This window comes from Salmo trutta, chromosome 7, assembly GCF_901001165.1.
Source record: "Salmo trutta chromosome 7, fSalTru1.1, whole genome shotgun sequence".
In the NCBI taxonomy this organism is placed as follows: domain Eukaryota; kingdom Metazoa; phylum Chordata; class Actinopteri; order Salmoniformes; family Salmonidae; genus Salmo; species Salmo trutta.
Genome location: NC_042963.1, coordinates 37,823,015 through 37,848,555, shown reverse-complemented (window position 1 = coordinate 37,848,555; position 25,541 = coordinate 37,823,015). Strand labels below are relative to the sequence as shown.

General features: G+C 42.6%; 1 pseudogene; it reads right to left on the bottom strand.

The window, feature by feature from the left end:
* LOC115196605 (DNA polymerase subunit gamma-1-like) overlaps nt 1-24,430 on the bottom strand; it is a 57,065-nt pseudogene extending 32,635 nt beyond the window's left edge.
* Nucleotides 24,431-25,541: the final 1,111 nt, after the last annotated feature.

Genomic DNA, 25,541 nt, shown 5'->3' with positions numbered 1-25,541 from the left:
ATTGTAAAACAGGGAAGGCTCATACTCAGCTGTTAATTGCATTGTGTGTTGCCATTCTCAAATTATTATTTTATTAATATTAATCTATATAAAAAAAAAATTGAATCAAATGTGTGTGTGTGTGTGGTGTGTGTGCATGTGTGCGTGTCTGCATCTGTGTGAGCATAGTTTACTCACAAATTACTCCCACATTTCTGTATATACTCTACTCCCAAATATTGGTGATAAGACACGGAGCCATTATCATCACAAATATTATATAAATAGCATTGCATATATTGCACAACTGCCTTGATTCATGGTTGTTGCAATGGTTGTGTGTGTTCGCCATCCTAATCAAATGACTTCCAATGTATCCACTACTGTGGTAATTAAGCTCTATGAACATGCAAAACACACTCACACCAAAATCAGACTTGTGTCTGGTATAAATAACACCCTGTGCCCCTGGCGGTTTCTGCCACAACCTGAAACGGGGAGAGAGAGAGTGTGCTTTAAGGGCCAATGTGTGCAGCTGCAGCCTGAATTCGCGTGTTAATGAACAGAGCCTTCCGTTTTCACATTATCATTCAGCCCCACTTTCTCTCCCCCTCAATGGCTGTTCACCCACCCCTACCCCCTCTTAACACACCCCACCCTTCAAAAAAGCCCATGCTTTCCCACCATTGTAAGGGCTGGTGGTACGGCGGGCCCTGGGTCTGGAGGGCCTGGGGCCGGGGGCAGGGTGGGAAAGGCCCTCCAGACTAGACTATGAGCAGATGCCACAGACATTAGACTTTCACAGCCGATCAGAAGGGTGAGCGACTGAGTTTAATGTGTGTGTGGTGTGTGTTTAATATGTGCATTTGATATGTTGGCTGGGTGGCTGAGGGATGGTGGGTAGGTTTACACAGGTTTACACACCAGAGTGCCACCTGACTATTCAATCTGCTCTGCATGTCTAAAAGGGGTGTAAATCCTGTGGACTGGGCCATTCTTTGACAAACGTATAGGAGATTTTACTGCCATTATATGTACGCTGACAATATACACAGCACCAAGCTGGCATATGATAGAAATATAAGTTGCAATACATGTGAAATGTTACTCATCACTCTTATTTTGATTGTATGAGAAACATATTGTATTTTGCGTTCTGGATTGTGTTGCCTTAAGTGATAAAATAGATTTGGAGACAAAGCCAGGGAGTGTTTCAGTATTATCAGTGGGTCTGACGTGCTTCCTCTCTGCCAAGTTCTCCTCCTCTACCTAATGTTTCTCTGTTTATCTCTGGGGCGCATGGTACAGGTTCCACAAAGGAACCAGGTAAAGATAAAGAAAAGACACTGAAACACTGGATGTATCAGAGGGAATCTAATGGTATAGTAGTCAATTTGGGTGTAGATGAAAAGTGATGTATTGATTGACTGAGCATTGTCAGCAAACCTGTGTGTTTAAACAGCGGACTAATCATTCAAATTCTTCATCATGCAGGTTTAACGAATGTGCCGTTTATATTTAGAAGGCTGGTTTCTCAGACCCAGATTAAGACTGGTCCTGGACTAAAATACACTTTAAATAGAGAATCTCCATTGAGCATGCTTTTTAGTCCAGGAACAGACTTAATCAGAACCAGCCCATAATGTATTGCCCTTTTTATTCAGATGAATGATACTCACAGCTCTATATATACTGTAACTGCATTACGGCGATTTGTTTTATGTCTATACGGCATAAGTGGAGCTATGATGGAGACAGAAAGAGAGAGACAATTTGCTCATATTATACTTAATCTCTTTTTCTATTAAAGTGGTGTACCGCGTTATAGCAAACAAAGAGAGAAAGAAAACCTGTTTGACAGACAATCTGCTTTTTGACAAGGTAAAAACAGCTATAGAATGCCATTTCTGATGACAGTTGCTCATCGAAAAGGGGGAAAGACAGATGGGTGGAAAGGACAGGGAGAGAGATGCAGCGAGATGCTAAGGGAGAGGAGGAGAGAGACAAGTGACAGTGTGTAGAGGGTGAGCTGCCATCTTTCTTCCCTCTGTCTCCCCACGTAGAGCACAAGCTACTGTAAGTAGAGGAACAGTGAGACGCACGCTCTTCCAAAGGATCTCTATGGGTTGAATTGCATGTCAGTAATGGAGCATTAGGGGGGATACATGTGTGTGTGTGTGTGTGTGTGTGTGTGCAGCTCTATGTGACAGATGGTACAGTCGTTGGCAGGGGCACAGTGGCGACCGAGGCAGATTTGTCAGGCGATCTAAATGTATTCATGCTCACTCTACTAGTATTTAGGGAGACAGGTTTTTCTTTCAAATACTGGAAGCGTGCATGCATGCATTTAGACCCCCCATCCAGCCCCAGTACTGTCCATGCATATCTGTTCAGTGTTCACAGACATGCACTGTTCCCCTATGTGTTTTCTTTAATGATACACTAAGCCATCGTTGCATTAAATGAAGGAAAGAACACAGTTAGTTCATATGAAATACATTCTGTCCAACAGTTCCAAATCATATGAATTTGGTATGGAAGTAAAACCTCAATTGTTATCTAAACAGAAATCAACTCTAACACAAAATACCAAAATGATGCAAAACAAGTCAAATAGCTTGATGGTCAATATAACGTGCTAGTATTGAGATGCTTAAGGAGGAAGACTTAAATCTGTTCTTAAACAAAGACCCAGGTTTCAATCAAGACTGTGGCCATGTCCATTCAGTGATTGGTCATGGAGGTCAGTGGCACTAAGACATGGTGTCAAGAGGATTTGGGATCTAAATGTTCCCAAGATTCCCCCTCCTGTGTATGCATACCTCAACCATAGATTTGACCTTAATCTGAACAAACATAGCTATCCGTATAGGGGATGTAATGTGTGGGCTTTGGTGACCACCACAGAAGGAATTAGAAAATATATTATAGCCAAGCATTAATTGAATCATATAACTGTTGTTTGAGGTTTTTGGACCTGTTGGATATTTTTTCTAAATTGATTTTATTATTTGAATAAAGTATTTTCTAATGTTTGGAGTTATTTCAGTGATTCAGAGTCATACCAAAAAGTGATCATGTTTATTTATTGAAATAGGCAAGTCACTTCTTATTTACAATGACAGCCTATCCCGGCCAAACCCGCGCCGCCCTATGGTACTCCCAATCACGGCCGGTTGTGATACAGCCTGGAATCTAACCAGGGTCTGTAGTGACACCTCTAACACTGAGCTGCAGTAACTTAAACCACTGCGCCACTCAGGAGCCCAAATATGTGTGTTCCTACACTTCCCATTCTCTATATGTAAGTTAAGTAGTCCACAAACCGGTAATGAAATAAGTACAGCTCCCCAGTTTCCTCTCTGGACTGCTCTCTCGCGCTGTGGATAGTATAAACGTTCACTCTGATATATATTAACCCTGGCTCATGGGTCGTCTCTGGGTGTGTGCGCATTTATTTGTGGGTCCAATGTGGGTCAGGCTGGCCTCATCAGGCCTCCTTAATGTAACTCTTGCCGAGACTAATCTAGCACAAAGCCTTGTCCTTAAGTATCTTATAGAGGAAGACACAGGAGAAGTTTCAATATCCAGGACTTTTCAGATTATGTCTGTCTGCCCCTAGTAGTCCTGGAGCAGGGGTCTTCTGTGCTCCAATGAAAGTAGATAAGAATTAGGTGACTGAGCTTACAGTACTCTTATACTGTATAATCACACTAAGGGAAGATGAAGTTTGGAGGAGGGAGGATGGGGTGACCTGTTTTTTAAAAATCTTGGCATATCTCTTAATCTGATTTGAAGATGTATAGCTACTGTATAGTATTATCTACAGTTCCGTAATTATTGTGTTTTTCCTTCTCTGAAATTCTTCAGGTTTGCGAACTGAGTGAAGCGGGGAACACTTAGAAAGAGGAGTGTCAGTTTTCCAGTGTCAAGTACAACACTATAGATTTCTAACGCTCAGTTCTTACTGATACTGCATACTGGTTCTTTCTCCATTTTTATCATTCTACTACTGATTCTATATTATTTGACCCGATTTATATTTGACAAATATCACCGTCTTATCAAAAGTTATATAATGAGCAGGCTTCTTTGTTTCAAATTTTTTTTGTATTATTAGTCAAGTTCGTCAAGTTCATGTTCATGGCTGTCAAGCTGCCTGGTCTCTGGCCAGTGGGAGAGGTGGTCTTGGAGGTGGTGCGGAGGAGTTGTTTTTCCCTTTGACCCCTGTGGAGGTTGCTAGGGGAGGGAAGTGCACCAGTGAGAAGGCTGAGCTGTCAGAGCTGTCTAAGACACATCAACCCCCTACCACACACACACACGACACAGGCCCAGAGCTGGGAGATGTCAGCTCTGAGGGAGGGAGGTCTTTATGCTCATCAGACACCTCCTTACCACAATTCCAGTCTATCCCACCACCCCACTACAATTCCAGTCTATCCCACCACCCCACTACAATTCCAGTCCATCCCACCACCCCACTACAATTCCAGTCTATTCCACCACCCCACTACAATTCCAGTCTGTCCCACCACCCCACTACAATTCCAGTCTATCCCACCACCCCACTACAATTCCAGTCTGTCCCACCACCCCACTACAATTCCAGTCTATCCCACCACCCCACTACAATTCCAGTCCATCCCACCACCCCACTACAATTCCAGTCTATTCCACCACCCCACTACAATTCCAGTCTATCCCACCACCCCACTACAATTCCAGTCTATCCCACCACCCCACTACAATTCCAGTCTATCCCACCACCCCACTACAATTCCAGTCTATCCCACCACCCCACTACAATTCCAGTCTGTCCCACCATCCCACTACAATTCCAGTCTGTCCCACCACCCCACTACAATTCCAGTCTATCCCACCACCCCACTACAATTCCAGTCTATCCCACCACCCCACTACAATTCCAGTCTATCCCACCACATCACTACAACTCCAGTCTGTCCCACCACCCCACTACAATTCCAGTCTATCCCTCCACCTCCACAACAATTGCAGTCTGTCCCTCCACCTCCACTACAATTCCAGTCTATCCCTCCAACTCCACCCCACTACAATTCCAGTCTATCCCTCCAACTCCACCCCACTATAATTCCAGTCTATCCCCCACCCCCACTACAATTGCAGTCTATCATCCACCTCCACCCCACTACAATTGCAGTCTATCACTCCACCTCCACTACAACTACAGTCTATCCCTCCACTTCCACTCCCCACTACAGCTCCAGTCTATCCCTCCACCCCCCACTACAACTCCAGTTACCCAACCCCCACTGGCACCCCAACTTCAGACACACAATCTAGCCCACCATAGGCACACAGTTCACCCCCAAAACCCAAGTACTCAGTCTACGCTCCATAGCTCCAGTCTGGCCCCTCCTTCAATCTACCCCTCTGTAGATCTGTGTAGGGTAACCCCCACCCTTGGTCCCTGTCTAGACTCTACCTCAAAGTCTACAACAACACCCTCACCATATAGAAGAGAATCCATGCATCCTCGGCCCTATATTAAAACTTTTCCCTCTGCCACTCAATGCATGCTTTGCCTACGCATATTTGAAGTAGTATGCTTCTGTTGTATTGTCTTATATTGTTGTGTTGAATTGAGGATTCATTTGGATGGCATAATCCTCTAGTGTTACAGAACCACCTTATGGCTGTGGTAAGGCCAGGACAGATAAGTTTTACTTTTCAGTGTAAAATAACTGGTATGTCAGTCTGTATGTGCCAGTGTTTGCGTTTGTAAGTCTGTTCGTGTGTGAGTGTGGTCCCCTTCGAGGTTGTACCCGTTCAGGAGAGGGGTCTTGCGAATGAAAGGGTCTCTATTTGCATACGCTGCATGCCGTCTGAGAAGAGGGAGCAGTCAAAAAATATATCAGAGGTGGACAAAGAGAGAGAGGACAAACCCTGCATTGTGGGGCTGGTGAGAGAAAGAGACTGTTTGAATGGGTGAGTGGGTGAAAATTGACAGAGAAAGAGTTTGGGCTGGCTCCCTGAAGTGATTAAAGCCTACAGAGCTCCATTCATACAGAGTTAAAATGGAGGAGAGGAAACGCATACAGCGCAGTGCATGCAGGGCCTATTTGCCGAAATATTGAAAAATACTGTTTGCATTTTCAGGCTTGAATAAATGTTTGAAAGTGTCTAAAATGAAAAAAAAAATAAAGATGAATTATGTTATGGTAGCCTAAATATTGATTGTGGACTGTGGAGGTGGCTATCATGTTGACCAAGGATCTGGCATTGTTATGGATTGTGTAAGTGTTTCGGGTAGGCAGTGAAATGCATTTCTAGTCAAACCTTGTAGGGTGTCGTTCTGCTTGATTGAGCATCTGAGCTTCCTATAAGCTTGCCAATAAGCTTGCATACATTCGTGTGTGCGTGTGTGTGTGTGCTCGTGTGGTTGTCTATTAACTGCAGGTTTTGTAGCTCTTGTCCTCATTCTAATGCTAATGATTCTTAACCATTATTTCTGTCCTATATTCTCAGGTTTGGATGTGGAGTGGTCAGTAGGGAGGGATTGGTGTTCCTGGTACAGTATGGACCAAACCACTAAACAACCATCAGACTGTTGGAAACCATCTCTGTCACTGTCATACAAAGTTTATACAACCAGAGGACCACGACAAGGAAGAGGGAAGATTTGTGCAATTTAGCTTTATTTGTGTTTTTTGTTAGCAATAGGGTATTAGTGTAATGATTTGATTCTCTTTTTTACTACAATTTGTTTCTATTTGTCTTTGTTACTCCTTTTTTATATTTATTATTTGAGTCTTATTTTTGTATATATTTATATAGTTTTAAATGCTATGATTATTTGTGTTGTTCCAAATGTCCGAATAAAAATTACAGTTAGTGCAGAATGGTGCTGCTTTTTTGGAGGGGGGGGGCTGAACGGGGGATTCACCCAGGGAGCCATACAAGCTAGAACCGCCACTGCTTAAGAGATACGTTGCCCCCCCCCCCCCCAAAAAAAATCTCCTTCTATAGAAGAATGGGGGCGGGACAATGTCTGAAAATACTAATCTCAGCACCCAGAACCAAATCACAAGAGACTAGAAAATACTGGAGAAATCTGATATTTCTTTCATGGAATACATTCACACTTTGACTTTCATTCTTGATTCATTTTGTTGTTCTTTTACTGATTCAATTAAATAATCATGAAAAACATTATGAACCCACTTATGCTCTCAAATCACAAGTGACAGTCATATACTCAGCTGTATTTGTACTGCAAATGTATGTGCGTGCACCTGTATGCAAGTACAGTGCCTTTTGTAAAGTATTCAGAACCCTTTACTTTTTCCACATTTGGTTACATTACAGCCTTAATCTACAATGGAAGAAATAGTTTTTTCCCCTCATCAATCTACACACAATACATTTACATAATTTAGCAGACACTCTTATCCAGAGCGACTTACAGAGTGAATGCATACATTTCATTTCATGCATTTTTTGTACTGGCCACCCATGGGAATTGAACCCACAACCCTGGCATTGCACACACCATGCTGGCATTGCAACACCATGCTCTACCAACTGAGCCACAGGGAAGGCAATACCCCAAAATGACAAAGTAAAAATAGGATTCTTACATTTTTTGTACATTTATTCAAAATAAAAAACTTAAATATCACATTTGCATAAGTATTCAGACCCTTTGCTCAGTACTTTGTTGAAGCGCCTTTGGCAGTGATCACAGCATCGAGTCTTCTTGGGTATAACGATACAAGCTTGGCACACGTGTATTTGGGTGTTTCTCTCATTCTTCTCTGCAGATCCTCTCAAGCTCTGTCAGGTTGGATGGAGAGCATGGATGTACAGCTTTGTCCGGGCTCTGGCTGGGCCACTCAAGGACATTCAGAGACTTGTCCCGCTTGTCCCACTCCTGCTTTGTCTTGGCTGTGTGTGTAACCGATGTGAAATGGCTAGCTAGTTTGCGGGGGTGCGCGCTAATAGCGTTTCAATCGGTGACGTCACTTGCTCTGAGATCTGAAGTAGTTGCTCTGAGACCTGCAAGGGGCGTGGCTTTTGTGTCGCGATGGGTAACGATGCTTCGTGGGTGTCAATTGTTGATGTGTGCAGAGGGTCCCTGGTTCAAGCCCAGGTTGGGGCGAGGAGAGGTATGGAAGCTATACTGTTACATGTGCTTAGGGGTGTTGTCTTTTTGGAAGGTTAACCTTAGCCCCAGTCTGAGCGCTCTAGAGCATGTTTTACCAAGGATCTCGCTGTACTTTCCTCCGTTCATCTTTACATAAATCCTGACTAGTCTCCCAGTCCCTTCCACTGAGAAACATCCCAACAGGGATGGTGCCTGGTTTCCTCCAGACGTGACACTTGGCATTCAGGCCAAAGAGTTCAATCTTGGTTTCATCAGACCAGAGAATCTTGTTTCTCATGGTCTGAGAGTCCTTTAGGTGCCTTTTGGCAAACTCCAAGCGACCTGTCATGTGCCTTTTACTGAGGAGTGGCTTCCGTGTGGCCACTTTACCATAAAGGCCTGATTGGTGGAGTGCTGCAGAGATGGTTGTCCTTCTGGAACTCTAGAGCTCTGTCAGAGTGACCATCAGGTTGTTGGTCACCTCCCTGATCAAGGCCCTTCTCCCCCGATTGCTCAGTTTGGAAAGGAGACTAGCTCTAGAAAGTCTAGGAGTCTTGGTGGTTCCAAACTTCTTCCATTTAAGAATGATGGAGGTCACTATGTTCTTGGGGACCTTCAATGCTGCAGAAATGTTTTGGTACCCTTCCCCAGATCTGTGCCGTGACACAATCCTGTCTAGGAGCTCTACGGACAATTCCTTCGACCACATGGCTTGGTTTTTGCTTTGACATGCACTGTGAACTGTGGAACCTTATATAGACAGGTGTGTGCCTTTCCAAATCATGTCCAATCAATTGAATTTACCACAGGTGGACTCCAATCAAATTATAGAAACATCTCAAGGATGATCAATGGAAACAGGATGCATCTGAGATCAATTTCGAGTCTAATAGCAAATGGTCTGAATACTTATATAAATAAGGTATTTCTATATATATTTTTTCCATTCTAAAACCAGTGTTTTGCTTTGTCATTGTGGGGTATTGTGTGTAGATGCTGAGGATTTTTTTTTCTTCAATCCAATTTAAAATAAGGCTGTTACACAAAATGTGTAAAATGTCATTGGGTCTGAATACTTTTCCAAAGGCACTGTATGTGGATGACATTGCTGTATGTGTGTGTGCATGTACGTGTGCATGCGTGTACGTGTACATGCATGCAACTATGTGGATGACATTGCTGTTTACAAACCCTGAAGAAAGTGATTTCGCATTATTTTCAATAAAATTATGCAATTTGCATTGTACAATGATAATTTGTGTCTTGCTTCATGTTTATCAATATTTTAAGTGATGGCAAATGTAGGGAACCAAAATAACACATTGGGTGGGGAGTAGGACTAAGGACACCTGCACCAAACTGGAATTAGAAAAGTAGCACAGGAGTATGGTGATGAAAATAATTGTAATCTACCATGCTGCAAAAAAACTTTGAAACTGGCCAGTGTCAACTAAGCAAGCAACCTATAATTTAGCCGTCATGTTTAAGTACATTGGTACATTGGACAGCGCCACACAAACAACACTGTTGAAATACAATTGGTTAGGCTTCAGCTCTTTTCTTTTGCATTTAGGCTTATAACACAATAATTTATGCAGGTGGGAGTAAAAAAACAATTGTGGACGAGACGGACGGTGCGTTCTGGAAGTGGTTCGTATCAATCAGGTTGTCTGGTATTTTGACAGATTCACACGCAAATGTGTGAGAAAGTGTCTCCGCGTGACCCCACCGCCAGCTGCCATTAGGCTACTGAATGGCAGTGACGTGAGGACCAGACGTTAGGACGTGCACGGAATCTACACCAAACATTAGGCCTTCCAAGCACATGCATTACTACATTTCCCCTGATATTAAAATTGGCATTTGCAGGGTGGCAGGGTATTTTGTACTGTGTTAAAACGTATGCCTAGACAACATACGAAAAAGTGCTAGAAAATACGAATTCTGTATTTGTTGTGTGAAATTCTATGCCTCAGACACGTGATAAAATGTCAATTAGTAGGCTAAATATAATGTAATAGAATATTCTCATATTGAACGTTATAATTTCTGAAATAGGTCAAATCTGAAGTTAGAATCATGTTTTGATGTAGTTGTTTACTCTGACAAGAGACTGCTCCTAATTCTTGATTTAACAGACTTGATTAGTGACACCATTTTTTTTTACACCAAATCTGGATTAGGATTATAGTGTAGGTCTGATTCGATGGACCCTACAATATCTCACCCTTGACCTCAATCAGTCCAAATTCAACAACACGTGGACAGGAGTAAGGTCAAGAGGGGATTATTTATTTGTGTTTTATAGTCAAAACATGTTTGTTGGTGACAGACAAAATGTAGTAAATTAATGCTTATCATTGGTATTGTTGATAACACTTACAAAGTTGTCTAGGATATTGCTTAATTTATATTGAAAAACGGTGCAAATATTGATGTTTTGTTGGAGTGAAATTATTGAAATACATTGAAATGTAATACAAATTGCAGAACTGTTATAAACTATGATTATTCACTTAGAAAAAAAATCTAACAAATATTTTCTTAAATTGATAAATCATGATATTTTCTTGCATCTCCCAAAGACAGAATTTACACAACTGCACAAGTAATCTTACAAATTGTGCATTGACTGTGATATTTCACATGTATTTCACATGTATAAAAATATTTCCTGAAATATAAGGCAGCAAGCTCTCTTCATCATGAATATAATAGTCTGTATTGTAGTTTATGATCACACGTGGACGTAATTTGTCTCATTTGACTGGACAACAAAGGAAAACACAGAAAAATGTATATATGTATATTATTATAATTTAATGTAATGTAATATTTATTTATTGTAAAGTATGCCTACTCTCCACCTCCTTTGTTAGTATTGAGTCAGTTAAATTAGCAGCTTGAGGTGATGAAAGCATACTCCTTGATGAAACAAAGTGGGTCCGAGGCACAAGGACCTGTTGATATAATGTCCTTGTGGCGGCTAGAGGTTGGGGTCAGGAGGTCAAGCTCTGGACAGTCCCCCAGAGGACAATAAACAGTGCCAGCGAGATATCAAGGTCAGGGGTCACAGCCAGAGATCAAGGGCCAGTAATTAAGTGGCTATTTCCTGCCATTCCCCAGTGACCGCTTGGCTGAGATTGACAGGCAGAGGCTTGGGGAGGTCTTTGATGACCAGACTTTACCAAACACTACATGGTGATGAACTAACTAAACTAACTAGTGATTACAGCCTATTCACCACAATCAGGAGACTACTGGAGGGAGCAATACTGGGACATTTTTCTGGGATATTTACCACACAGTATTTCAGGCATATTTCAAGCATAATATGTGGTAATCTGTATAATACTGTAGTAACTACAATTTTGTTTATTTTATGATTGATAATTGATGATTGCATAATGTTAAAATCATGTTGTCTTGTGAAAAGGTAATAATTTAAAAAAATGTATATGGAAAGTAGTAAATGAAAGAATCGGAAGATTGTGTTTATTTTCCAATTCAGCAGTCAGTGGGGGCTGGAAGTAAGTTTCACAGTGAGAGAATAGGAATTGTTTATGTTTCTATCCAGTGAGTGTATCAACCGTTAGCATGAGAATAGGCATGGGTCCTGTGAACTTCTCTGACCCATTGACCTCTCTCCCGGGATGTAAATAGTATCACTCGAGAGCTGCCCGCTCTCTCCGTCAGACCTGAGTCATGCCTAAACTCCTAATCAGGCTGATGTAATGTATCCTACAACCCCCTTCTACACATCCTCACCCCCCCACTTCTTCAGACTGGGGGTACAGCAGTTTGTTTAAGGCATACACCAACCCCAATCCCAAACTATAGGGTACCCCACCCTCATCCAGTTTATGGGCATCTGGACTTGGACATTGGAGGAGTCTGAGGAGCTGGTATGAGACAACAGGGGCCCCTTTCTCTTCCTAAAGAACCTGGGCCTCCACATAATCACTAAGCTGTTTGTAGCTAATCCTAATTAGAATGGTAAAAGTATCAGACTGGTGTCACTCTCATCATAATCACTCATTTCACATTCAATACCAAAGTGTCACTGAACTGGAACAGCTAATTCAAAGGTGTGAATTATAATAAGGATAACATGCAATGGGCATAAAACGTGATGCAGAAAGCTGGTCTGAGAGGATGATATTTGTATCAAAGCGATAATGACAGAGCTTCAGTGAAATGTTCAATATTCTCAGCAATGGAGTCTCAGATGCAGTCATTGAGGGCTGACTTGAAAGACTGACACCTTCAGGCATGAAGAAGAAACATTTCAGGCTGTAAAATCCAGTCTCATGAATGTCAGGAATATGGCTAAAAAAAAGCCCTTCATAAGAGAGAATGTGCATCTTGGCCTATTTAATTACACCTTTGTAGAAAATTGACTTAATTTAAGCTTCCTTGACAACCTGTGCCTTGTACCTTTAATTCAGGACATCTCATTGTTTGAAATTGGTTTGAATGAAATATTGACACAAAACATTAGGCCACTTAACTAGCAAAACCTTATTAGTAGCCTAGGCCTATTGGGAGAAAGGGGAGATTAATTAGCAATACCACTACATATGTCAGATTGGCTAATTTTTGTACCTTTAATTCAGGACATCTCATTGTTTGCAATTGGTTTGAATGAAATATTGACACAAAACATTAGGCCACTTAACCAGCAAAACCTTATTTGTAGCCTAGGCCTATTGGGAGAAAGGGGAGATTAATTAGCAATACCACTACATATGTCAGATTGGCTAATTTATGGTATGGATTCGAAGTGCTGAAAGTAACCACATAAGCTACTTCCAATGAATCTGTAACTGGCTTACAATTCAGGACCGGACACAAACAGCGAAGGCCTATTTCATCTGTATTTATGCACATGATATGGTTCCAGTTTGTGTCTTTATATATTCAATAATAACCGTTTTATTTAGGTCGTATGCGTTTTCATCGATTTATTGTTATGAAATCGTCGAATAACTTGCAATAAATGATAGATGCAATTAATGTAAGGTTACAATCAATTAGTTAGAATGTCAGACATCACTCTCTCAATGCATTAGATTGGGTAAATGCTCTTATGTCCGTGGCACTTGCTATATGATACAACGTAAGCCTCACTCTCAGAATAATTGCAGCGCTGTTAGTAATACAGTTAAACTGGAACAGTTAACAGCTGGGTAATGTAGCCCTACTGGAGGCGAGCGATGTCTGGCTCTCTTCCCAGAGCATAAGTAGGGCTCAAAACAAGGTGTGAATATAATGTATTCAACATGGTTATACATCATTGTCTTAATAAATCATATTATTTCATACCTTACCTTAGATCTGTAAAATTGGTACACAACATGTAGGCCTATAATATGAATAGCTCCTTGTCCTCAAACGTTTTGCTATATTTGGAATATACATGTTGTATATTACATTCTCGCATTTCTTACGAAATTACAGTATATTGTTCGAATTGATTTTCGTACAGTTACACTGGCTACAACACAATGGCAAATCAAATAAAAGTGTGTTCCCTTTTCATTTCTTGATTGAATCCTCACATTAGCAATTAATGGTAGGGCTAATTGTTATCAAACTTGGAATATGTCAACGAAACGTCTTGAAAAGCCTTTCTGCAAGTGAAAGTGAATGTTCTGCTGCTCTCTTATTCAATTGAGAAACAAAACATTTTAGTCGAAAGTGGGCTACAAATATTTCACAGTCAAATAATTTACGTTTATTAGTGCAATTATTTCTCAGACTGTTTTGTTCTGGCTGTTGTTCAGGCCTTTCCTTCTGATGAAGGCAACATAACCTAGGCCTGCACAATGTGTGAAACGTAAATGCTATAAAACGAAAACAACAGGGAGAGAGGGAAATAGAGATTTTGGCACACATTTTCGTTAATTCGCTTCCAGTATATTGTAAATTAGTATTTATAATAGTATATATATATATATATATATGTTTTTAATCTTCGTAGTTATACTTGTTTGCAAAGCAATTTCTTATGGCGCAAAACTGCCTTAAATATGACCAAACGTTTAAAAAGAAAAAGGCACAAAATATTTCTAACGTTGATCAACCCCTGAATTATTTGGAAGTATAAAAGGATTTTATTGTTTCTAATTTAATCGTGTGATTTTATAAATCCCATGGTCTTGAATTGACAGAGATAATAAGGGAGAAAAGTGGTTGGTGATCCCCCTTTTCCTGTCACTCCCTGACACCCACGTCTATAAGGTATGCATGATATACACTGAGTATACAAAACATTAGGAACACGTGCTCTTTCCATGACAGACTGACTGGTGAATCCAGGTGAAATCTATGATCGTTTACACTTCAATCAGTATTGATGAAGGGGAGACAAGTTAAATAATGATTTTTGCCTTGAGACAATTGAGACATGGATTGTGTATGTGTGCCATTCAGAGGGTGCATGGGCAAGATGAGAAATGTAAGTGCCTTTGAATGGGGTATGGTAGTATGTGCCAGGTGCACCGGTTTGTGTCAAGAACTGCAACACTGTTGGATTTTTCACACTCAACAGTTTCCTGTGTGTATCAAGAATGGTTCACCACCCAAAGGACATCCAGCCAACTTAACACAACTGTGGGATTCTTTGGAGTCAACATGGGTCTAATGTTGATGTCCAATAGTGGAGGAGAGGAATGCAGAGTACACTCAGCCTCCCTCTTTCTTACAGCAAGAGACAAACAAATAGCCCATTACTGCTTGTAGGCTATGCACTAAGGAGGTTGAATGAGAAACGTGCAATTTCATCCGCCACTCTAGAAAACAATCCAGACAATTTGAGTAACTCATTAAGGGTGTATTCAGAAAGGTGAAACATTCCAAACATTGCATATAGAAATGTGCTAACGGGATCCATCCTATTCAACATGGCAGACAATCAGATTTGTTCTACACAGTACATTTCTATCTGAACGTTCTGTAGCGCTGCAACCCTGAAAAGAGCTCAGGATTCATTAGAGCTATTCATTTATTAGCCAGGGAATAAGAGGTAGATTCATGTTGTCTGTGTTTGCCCCTGGCTTGAAATGTGTTTGGATCGGTGGCATATCTCCGAATGTTATCTTAGCTCTTAATGGCAGGATTTATCTTCCAGAGACAAAGAAGGAGAAAGAGAGGGAAAACAGAGACAGAGAGAGCGAGAGAAAGAAAGAGAGATAGATGGAGAGGAGGAGAGAGAAAGAAAGGATGCTGACAGTCAGGGAGAGGGGGAGCCATCTGAGCTACATGATACAGGGACTGACCAGGTGATCAGTGCAGAGAGGATGAATCCCATCCTCTCTGTTAAAGATCAGTCACAACAAAGAGGCAGGGATGAGAGTGAAGTCTGGATTGGTTGAAACCAGGGGAAGTCAAAGGTAAAAGGTAGAGTGTATTTGAGCTATGAGTTATGGATACAGAAACAGAACAACGTTACTAAGAACAGTGGCTGAAACTATGTATATTTAATAGCAAATAATAGTAAATAATGAAATTGAATAGAAAATTGTCTATCATATTTTACAGGTCTGAGGTCACTTTATTTTATTTATTTAACCTTTATTTAACTAAGCAAGTCAGTTAAGAACATATTCTTATTTACAATGACGGCATATAAATATAGGACAAAACACACATCATGACAAGAGAGACAACACAACACTAAATAAAGAGAGACCTAAGACAACAACATATCTAGGCAGCAACACATGACAACACAGCATGGTAGCACCACAACATGACAACAACATGGTAGCAACACAAAATGGTAGTAGCACAAAACATGGTGCAAACATTATTGGACACACACAACAGCACAAAGGGCAAGAAGGTAGAGACAACAATACATCACGCAAAGCAGCCACAACTGTCAGTAAGAGTGTCCATGATTGAGTCTTCGAATGAAGAGATTGAAATAAAACTGTCTAGTTTGAGTGTTTGTTGCAGCTCTTTCCCAGGGATGTGTGTGCTTTGGGGACCTTTAACAGAATGTGACTGGCAGAACGGGTGTTGTATGTGGAGGATGAGGGTTGCGGTAGATATCTCAGATAGGGGGGAGTGAGGCCTAAGAGGATTTTATAAATAAGCATCAACCAGTGTGTCTTGCGACGGGTATACAGAGATGACCAGTTTACAGAGGAGTATAGAGTGCAGCAATGTGTCCTATAAGGAGCATTGGTTGCAAATCTGATGGCTGAATGGAAAAGAACATCTAGCCACTCGAGAGCACCCTTACCTGCTGATTTATAAATTATGTCTCAATAATCTAGCATGGGTAGGATGGTCATCTGAATCAGGGTTCGTTTGGCAGCTGGGGTGAAAGAGGAGCGATTACAATAGAGAAAACCAAGTCTAGATTTAACTTTAGCCTGCAGCTTTGATATGTGCTGAGAGAAGGACACTGCACCATCTAGCCATACTCCCAAGTACTTGTATGAGGTGACTACCTCAAGCTCTAAACCCTCAGTGGTGGTAATCACACCGGTGGGGAGAGGGGCATTCTTCTTACCAAACCACATTACCTTTGTTTTGGAGGTGCTCAGAACAAGGTTAAGGTTAGAGAAAGCTTGTTGGACACTAAGAAAGCTTTGTTGTAAAGCATTTAACACAAAATCCGGGGAGGGGCCAGCTGAGTATAAGACTGTATCATCTGCATATAAATGGATGAGAGAGCTTCCTACTGCCTGAGCTATGTTGTTGATGTAAATTGAGAAGAGCGTGGGACCTAGGATTGAGCCTTGGGGTACTCCCTTGGTGACAGGCAATGGCTGAAACAGCAGATTTTCTTACTTTATACACTGCACTCTTTGAGAGAGGTAGTTAGAAAACCAGGCCAAAGACCCCTCAGAGACACCAATATTCCTTAGTCGGCCCACAAGAATGAAATGGTCTACCGTATCAAAAGCTCTGGCCAAGTCAATAAAAATAGCAGTACAACATTGCTTAGAATCAAGGACAATGGTGACATCATTGAGGACCTTTAAGGTTGCAGTGACACATCCATAACCTGAGCGTAAACCAGATTGCATACCAGAGAGAATACTATAGACATCAAGAAAGCCAGTCAGTTGATAATTAACAAGTTTTCCAACACTTTTGATACAGGGCAAAATAGAAATAGGCCTATAACAGTTAGGATCAGCTTGATCTCCCCCTTTAAATAAAGGACAAACTGTGGCTGCCTTCCAAGCAATGGAAACCTCCCCAGAAAGGGGAGACAGGTTAAAAAGGTCGGAGATAGCCTTGGCGGTGATAGGGGCAGCAACCTTAAAGAAGAAAGGGTCTAAACTATCTGACCCAGATGGTTTTTTTGGGGTCAAGTTTCAGGAGCTCCTCTAGCACCTTGGACTCAGTGACTGCCTGCAGGGAGAAACTTTGTAGCGGGGCAGGGGAAAAAGAGGGAGAAGCATTGGGGATAGTCGCATTATAAGGGGTGGGAGATGAGGAAATGTTGGACGGGCAAGGAGAAATGGCTGAGTCAAATAGGAATCCTGACTTAAAATGAAGTGGTGATTAAAGAGCTCAGCCATTTGCTTCTTGTCAGTAACAGCCACATCATCAATTTAAAGGGACATGGGCAGCTGTGAGGAGGAGGGTTTATTCTCCAGGTCTTTAACTGTTTTCCAGAACTTCTTGGGGTTAGACCCACAGAGAGAGAACTGCTCCTTAAAGTAACTAACTGTGGCCTTCCGGATAGCCTGAGTGCACTTATTTCTCATTTGCCTTAACGAGAGCCAGTCAGCCTGAGTATGCGTGTGCCGAGCCTTTCGCCAAATGCAATTCTTGAGGTGGAGTTACTCTGCAAGATCACAGTCGAACCAGGGGCTGAACCTGTTTTTAATTCTCATTTTCGTTATGGGGTTGTGATTGTTAACAATACCACTGAAAAAAATCAAAAAAGAAGGTCCAAGCGTCTTCGTCAGAGGGGATCAAGGTGATTCTATACCATTTTATAGAAGGGCAACTACACTTCCTTATTTGGCCTCGTTTTAGATTTGCTTCATAAAAAAATGCTAGCGACCATGACTGATTTCAAACGTGAGTTTGTTTCGGGGTGTGGTTTGATGTGGGTGTCTATTGTGTGTGTTTGCAGGTGGGAAGAGTTTGCCAAATTATTTAGCCAATTAATTTCAGCCAGCTGGTGTTCAATCTTGGCATAATTGGTTTGACTTTGGATAGCCTCTCTCTGGGGATAGTTAGGGACCGTCAATAAATCACAGAATGTAAATGGTACAATATTTTAATGTTGCACATCTTTCAGCTGTCTCATTTTATGCTTTCAATATTTGAATATGAATTTATACAATGTATAGTTTATGGTTTGAGGTTTTTAAGTAATTGAAATTTGGAGCTAGTTACCTTTTAAAATATTGTCGCATGTACATAGTGTAATTTACTGATGGTCCCTAACTAGCCCCATAGGGATATCGAATTGACCATGGACATTATGATCGGGTGGTGTGCAGCTGTGCTCCAAATGGATGATTACTTGGATGCTGCCAGCTGTGGACATGTGGGCAGAATGAAAATAAACCCAACCCATGGAAAACTGTTACGGTACCCTTCATTCCGTGGCATACAATCTTGTCCTAACCTCTTGCAAATCTCAGTTTTGGACGAGACTGACTATGACCAAAATGATCCTATTCACACTTTGTAGTCAATTTTGACTCGATTCCACATAGGCCATTTTCTAAACAAGAAGTTGCTTTTTGGAGGCAGTCGCTCTTTAACAACAACATTAACAATTTAGCAATTATAAAGCAATATGTCCTGTCATATGCTTAAACATAAGCTAATGCTTTTATTTAAAAAAATCCATTGGCCATATGATATGGATTGTTCATGCGCTTTATTGCTGCAATTATTTTAGGTCTTTGGGTCTATAGGAATGCACTAGTCACATTCCAACAGGCTGACTCAATCTGATTACCATTATTTCCCATGCACATCAATGCAGGCATGGGCCATCAACCATGTCTGATGTGTGGCTACCAGGCTAACCTTTGACTCCAGTCTGTCTGGAGGGCCACTGTGACAGGGGGGTCAAGGTCAATGGGAAAGAGGGATGGGAGCATATTGAGCATATTTGGGGGTGCTAGGGGTCCCAGTCTGGGAGAGAAGGTTCCAGACTGTTCCAGATGTCTGATTGAGAGAGGAAAGATTGTGTATCACACACCCCTTAGCTCCTCACCCAACCCCACTCCACCCCTCTGTTGTTTCCCCTTACCCCCTGGGCCCGAATGAACAGGGGGACTGCTGAGGGACTGTCTGGGTACTGGCGGAGGGCTGGTTCCCAGACAGGGATGTGTAAAGAGGGTACACAGACAAACACAAAGAGGTACTAACATACACAAACACACATATATTAACTGCATAAACACATTATATCCTTATATGCAAATAAACACATGAAATCAGAATCCCACACTGTATATCTGCACTGTCTATTAAGACATTGGAATGTACATGAACACCACATTGATTCACTTTGCATTTTACAAAGCAGTCTGAGGGCCCTGGGAACCTAGTCTTGACTGGGGGAACAAAGAGCTGTGAGGGATGTTCTGGTGGGGCCCAGACAGTCAGCAGACATGTAGTGGACTTACTGGGAGTTTAGGTGGCACTTGATTGACTGAGGAGATGGAGCATACTTCCCCCTTCAGGCCATAGTGAACTGGGCTGGTTATGGACCAGAATATGTGCTAGAAGTTGAAACTTGAGAGACCCCATCCTATTGACTTACAAACAGAACTCTCAAGGTTTCACCAATGCTATTCTATTGGTAGTGCACGCACGCACGCACGCACGCACGCACACGCACACACGCACACACACACACACACAGGCCCCAGGAAGGACAGACCTCCTGGGCGATCAGCACTGGAGCATATAGTCACCTGTCAATCACCAGATCCTGCCGGTCTTAAGAGAGACGTTTCGTCTGGCCACAACACCCGCTGTCCCTCCCCATACATTATGCCTCCTCTGGCAACCGTCGTCGGGCGACCGCGGGCCATTGTCCCTTCACAACGGGGGCTCGCCATTGAACCCTGGGGTCCTTAGCAACCAGAATAAAAGGTGTCAAAAAGGCCTATTTTCTGTGGCTGAAAGAGCCTGTTCTTGTGCGCTGCGTCTGGGATTCATATGCCAGGGTCTGAATGGACAAACCTCCTCCTTTTAAACACTGGTGTAACAGAGCGTATGAAGGGGCCGACCGCCAGTGGATAAGATGGATAGGATCATGGCTAATCTGCTGTTCCTCTCTACTGTGGTCCGATAGGGACACTTAACCAACCTCTGGGGCCAGTTAGCGGCCTGGGGCGGCCAGGGCTGGGCAGGGCAGTGGTGGTGGTCAGTGGGCTGTGACAGAGCAGAAAAGGGTGGGGGGGTGGAAGGATTACCTTTCCTACGCTCTACTGTTGGATGTGTGTAGCATGGATAGAAGTCTTATGTATCCATCACATTCCACATCTCCTAATAAGATATGTTTGGTCAGACAGTAGGCTGAAGCTTGTTTTGAGAAAACTATAGAGAGACTGGGGCTAATGCGAAGAGAGGATACATAGAGTTTATGAACACTTTTATGGACTTCTGGATGTTTTTACAAGTGTCTTTATGAGAGACTGAACATAAGGCCCTGAATACCTCTGTACACTATGAGGGTCTGAGACATGCAACTCATAAAGTTAATTTTCTGGAGTTGACATTTGAATACACCAATATATATAATCGGATCAAGAGTCTGATTGATGAAGATGGAACTTTTTGATCAGCTGATCGAGAGATTGTTACCATCTGTGGCGGGAGGTGTTCATTGTCTAGATCTTGCTCCCGAATAAAAAAATATCCCTCAATGAATGGTGATTCATGCTCATAAGGTTTAATGGGCTTACTTCTAAGCGGTCTACTCTATGTCACAGTTATTTTTCCAAGTACAGCAGACTACTAACAGACTATAACTTTGTACCAACATTTTAATAGATGCAGATCTTTATCATTCATAAGTGTTTCTCATTGAGCGTCACCCAATGTAGCTATTCTGTGATTCTTATGTAGATTATTTTTACTTTAATTTCACGAAATGTATCAGCTATAACTTTTTTAAACTGACAATAACCTTTCCCCTCCATTCTACTGGTCAATTGGTAATAAGATGGATGATATCCGTTTGAGAATTTGGTACCAACGGGACTCGCGAAACTGAAATATTATCTGCTTTTCTGAAACATGGATCTCGGACAACTCGATGGATTCTCGACTCTTCTCTCTCCCGAGGGAGTTTCAGCTGTTATCGTGACTGTTGTATACATTCCACCTCAGGACAAGAAAAATAACAAGCTGGCAATTAACAAACTGTATGGGGCTATAAACAAGCAGGAAAAATTACATCCGGAGGCTGCTTTTCTGGTTGCCGGTGATTTTAATTCCACATCAATTAAGACACGTGTTGCCCAACTTCCATCAACATGTCTCCTTCGCCACTAAGGGCGAGAAAGTCCAAGACCACTGTTATTCTAACCACAAGCAAGCATACAAGGCCCTCCCGCGTCCACCATTTGGCAAATCAGATCATGACTCCGTACTCCTGCTTCCTGTTTACGAGCAGAAGCTCAAACAGGAAGCACCTGTGACTTGCTCCGTTTGAGAAATGGTCACCAAAATCAGAGATTATGCTACAGGACTGCTTTGTTAGCACAGAATGTGGAATGTGTTTCGAGACTCCGCCGACAACATCGACGGGCTAACCACTGGCTTCATTAGGAAATGCATCGGCAACATTGTCCCCACAGTAAAGGTTTGCTGCTTTCCCAATAAAAAGCCCTGGATTAACACTGAGGTTGGGGCTAAACTAAAGGACAGAACTACCACAGACCACCCTGAGGCTACGGCTGAGGACAGGAATAAGTACAAGAAGTCCCACTATGACCTCTGCAGAGTCATTAAACATGCAAAAGGACAATATAGAAATAAGGTGGAATCATATTACACAGGCTCTAACGCCCGCCGCATTTGGCAGGGGCTACAGTCCATTACAGATTACAAAAGAAGACCCAGCCATGATCTGCCTAAAAATGCTTCTCTACCAGATTAACTCAACGCATTTTATACACACCTTGACAATAACAACATCATGCTGGGCGTGAGGGACTGGTGTGAGGGACTGGGTAAGTAAGGCCTTCAAACAGGTCAACACCTGCAAGGCCGATGGGCCTAACGGTATTCCAGGGTGTGTTCTCAGAGCGTGCGCAGAACAGCTGAATGGCATTTTCACAGTAATTTTCAAACTGTCCTTGCCACAGTCTGTAATCCCCACATGTTTTAAGATGATCACCATCATTCTCTAAGGCTTCATACCTCAATGACTACCACCCTGTAGCACCCACATCTGTAATCCTGAACTGCTTTGAGAGGCTGGTTATGGCACAAATCAACTCCACAACTCCAATTTGCATACCGCCCCAACAGATCCACAGACAATGCAATCTCAATTGCTCTCCACACTGCCCTCACCCACCTAGATAAGAGAAATACCTATGGGAGCATACTGTTCATTGACTACAGCTCAGCATTCAACACCATTATCCGCTCCAAGCTCGTCACCATGCTTCAGACCCTAGGACTGAACACCTCTCTCTGCAACTGGATCCTGGACCTCCTGACGGGTCGACCCCAGGTGGTGAGGGTAGGCAACATCTCCTCTGCCACGCTAACCCTCAACACAGGGCCCCCACAGGGGTGTGTGCTTAGTCCCCTCCTATACTCGCTGTGGATGGGAGCGCGCCTCCAATCAACATCGACAGGACTGCAGTGGAGCGGGTCGAGAGCTTCAAGTTCCTCGATGTCCAAATCACTATGGACTTAAAATGATCCATACACATGCGCACAGTCGTGAAGAAGGCGCGACAGTGCCTCTTCCCCCTCAAAAAGGTTTGAAAAGGTTTGGCATGGGCCCTAAAATCCTCCAAAAGTATTACAGCTGTACCATTGAGAGCATCTTGACTGGCTACATCACTGCTTGGTATGGCAATAGCACCGCCCACGATCGCATGGCGCTACAGTGGGTGGTCCGGACAGCCAAGTACATCACTGGGGCCGAGCTTCCTGCCATGTAGGACCCCTTCCCTCCTCAACTCTCTTCCCCTTCCCTCCTCAACTCTGTGCCCCCTTCCCTCCTCAACTCTCTTCCCCTTCCCTCCTCAACTCTCTTCCCCTTCCCTCCTCAACTCTGTGCCCCCTTCCCGCCACAACTCTCTTCCCCTTCCCTCCTCAACTCTGTGCCCCCTTCCCGCCACAACTCTGTGCCCCCAGGGTCATGTCCCCCTCAGCACCAACTTGTCTGACCCCTGGGGCAAGGAGCAGGACCATAAAAAGGGCCTCTGATTTAGTTTTAACAAGGTCCTTTAAGTGGCTGATGAATAAACATGAGCTGAGTATGGAATGGCAGGAGGGGCGATGGAGAGGTGGGTGTCAGGGAGAATGTTGTGTGTGTGTGTGTCTGTGTACGCATGTGTGTGTGAATGTGTCTGTGTCTGTGTGTGTACACACAGGCACAGGCAGATGCAAGTGTGTGCGGAGGAGGAAGAGTGCTGTCAGTGTCTGAAGGGGGGAGTGGCTCACCAATTTTTCACAGCAGGAATGCATCTCGTTTAATTTAAGCACTTGTGGCACCATTACCTCCTTTACTCCAAAAGCGTTACTGATGACAAAAGAAAACAGCTCCAAGCCTGCCTTTGAGAGGGAGTGGAGAAGGATCCCTCGCTGCTACTGATGTGTGGGAATCATCTGCACTCACAACATGAGTTACACTCTCAGGGGGGCAATAGAACATCACTGCAGAGGGAACTGTAAATGCATAATGGCAGATCATATTGATGCATAGTAGTAAAAGAAAGAAATAGTGGATGCTGCTGTTATTGTAACAAGGTAAAACAACACGCACCACAGAGGTCTTCTGTTAGACTATATCTTTTTTTATTCATGGCAACATTTTTGTGGTGAAAAAATACAGTGAACCTCATCTGGCAGCATGATTCAGAGGGTCTAATGCAGTACCCAAAAGTAAGAAAGGCTGTAATCGTCTCACCTACTGTTTCTCTACTCAGTGGGACAAATTGTTTCTACAGTTATCCATACTGAGCTAACTGAGATTTAGATGAAAATTTGAATCCTGAAACCTTTGTGAAATCATGCATGTGGAGGCCTGAGCGTGACCTTGTACTTTATCAAACCTTTGAACCTTTTACCTTGGGGCGTGTTGAGGCTGATGCTGCGGGCTGGGTTCTGATGTGTTCCTGTCCCAGTGGTCATTTTAGTCTCCCAGGAGAGCATATGGACATGATTTCTCCCTCCCGTGCGTGTGTGGCTGACTCTGGTGTCCCAGGAGAGCATTGGGGAAATGACATCATGACCCCTGAGTGATCTCTTTGGAGAGGACTGTGGAGGATCTGGTTCAGAGTAATGGTGCGTTCCCAAACATTTGTTGTGCGAGGAGAAGCCTGGAGATTGACTTTACACTCTTAAAAATAGAGGTGCAAGTTAGAACCAAATAAAGTTCTTGAGAGCGATGCTGTAGTTTCAATTTTCAAAGTTTATTCGCCGCGTGCACAGGATACAACAGGTGTAAAACAGTACAGTGGAATTCTTACCTCGTTAGCTCTTCCCCAACAATGCAGTGATAATAATAATATAGATAATAATAGAAAAGAGAAAAAAACAAATGATAATTGTTCGGATTTTTGTTATTTAGCCCTCCGAAAAGGCTCACCAGGAAGCACACAATGTCATGACTCGTGTTTTGTCCTTAATTTTATTTTAAATGAAATGACCACAGGTCAAAAACCTGAAATACAACAAACAAGTAATGACAATATATTATTCAGATATATTATTTAGTATGTTATTCAAGTAATATAATAATAATAATAATAATGTAAATAATAAATCAAATAAGCCTGCAACACCATCAAAGATGTTGCGAATCTTGCTTAAAACAGCACTGACTACATCACCCAGAATGCCCAGCGCCAGAGGAGCATGCGCACAGTGACTCTGCCGTCACAGGTTGCTATGGACGCTGTCACAGGACACAGAACCCTTGCCACCACATGCCTCGTCCAAAGGATTTACACACAAACGCAACATAATGCGGCACTCCACCATGGATCACCGAACCAAACCACCGCTATCACCACCGCCACCAGAAACCAGCAGAGTGCGCCGAACAAATCAGCACAATGCAAATGGCTGATAATAATAGCCTAATGCTATATAGCATCTGGTTCGCTGAGCTACCGCACCCAGCGAGCTACAAGTTACTCCCGGCCAACTAACACCGACACAGTGAGGTAAACGTTCAGTGCACAAACATATAAGTGACTTAAACATCAATGCTAGACAGTAGTTCGCAGTTACATACCAA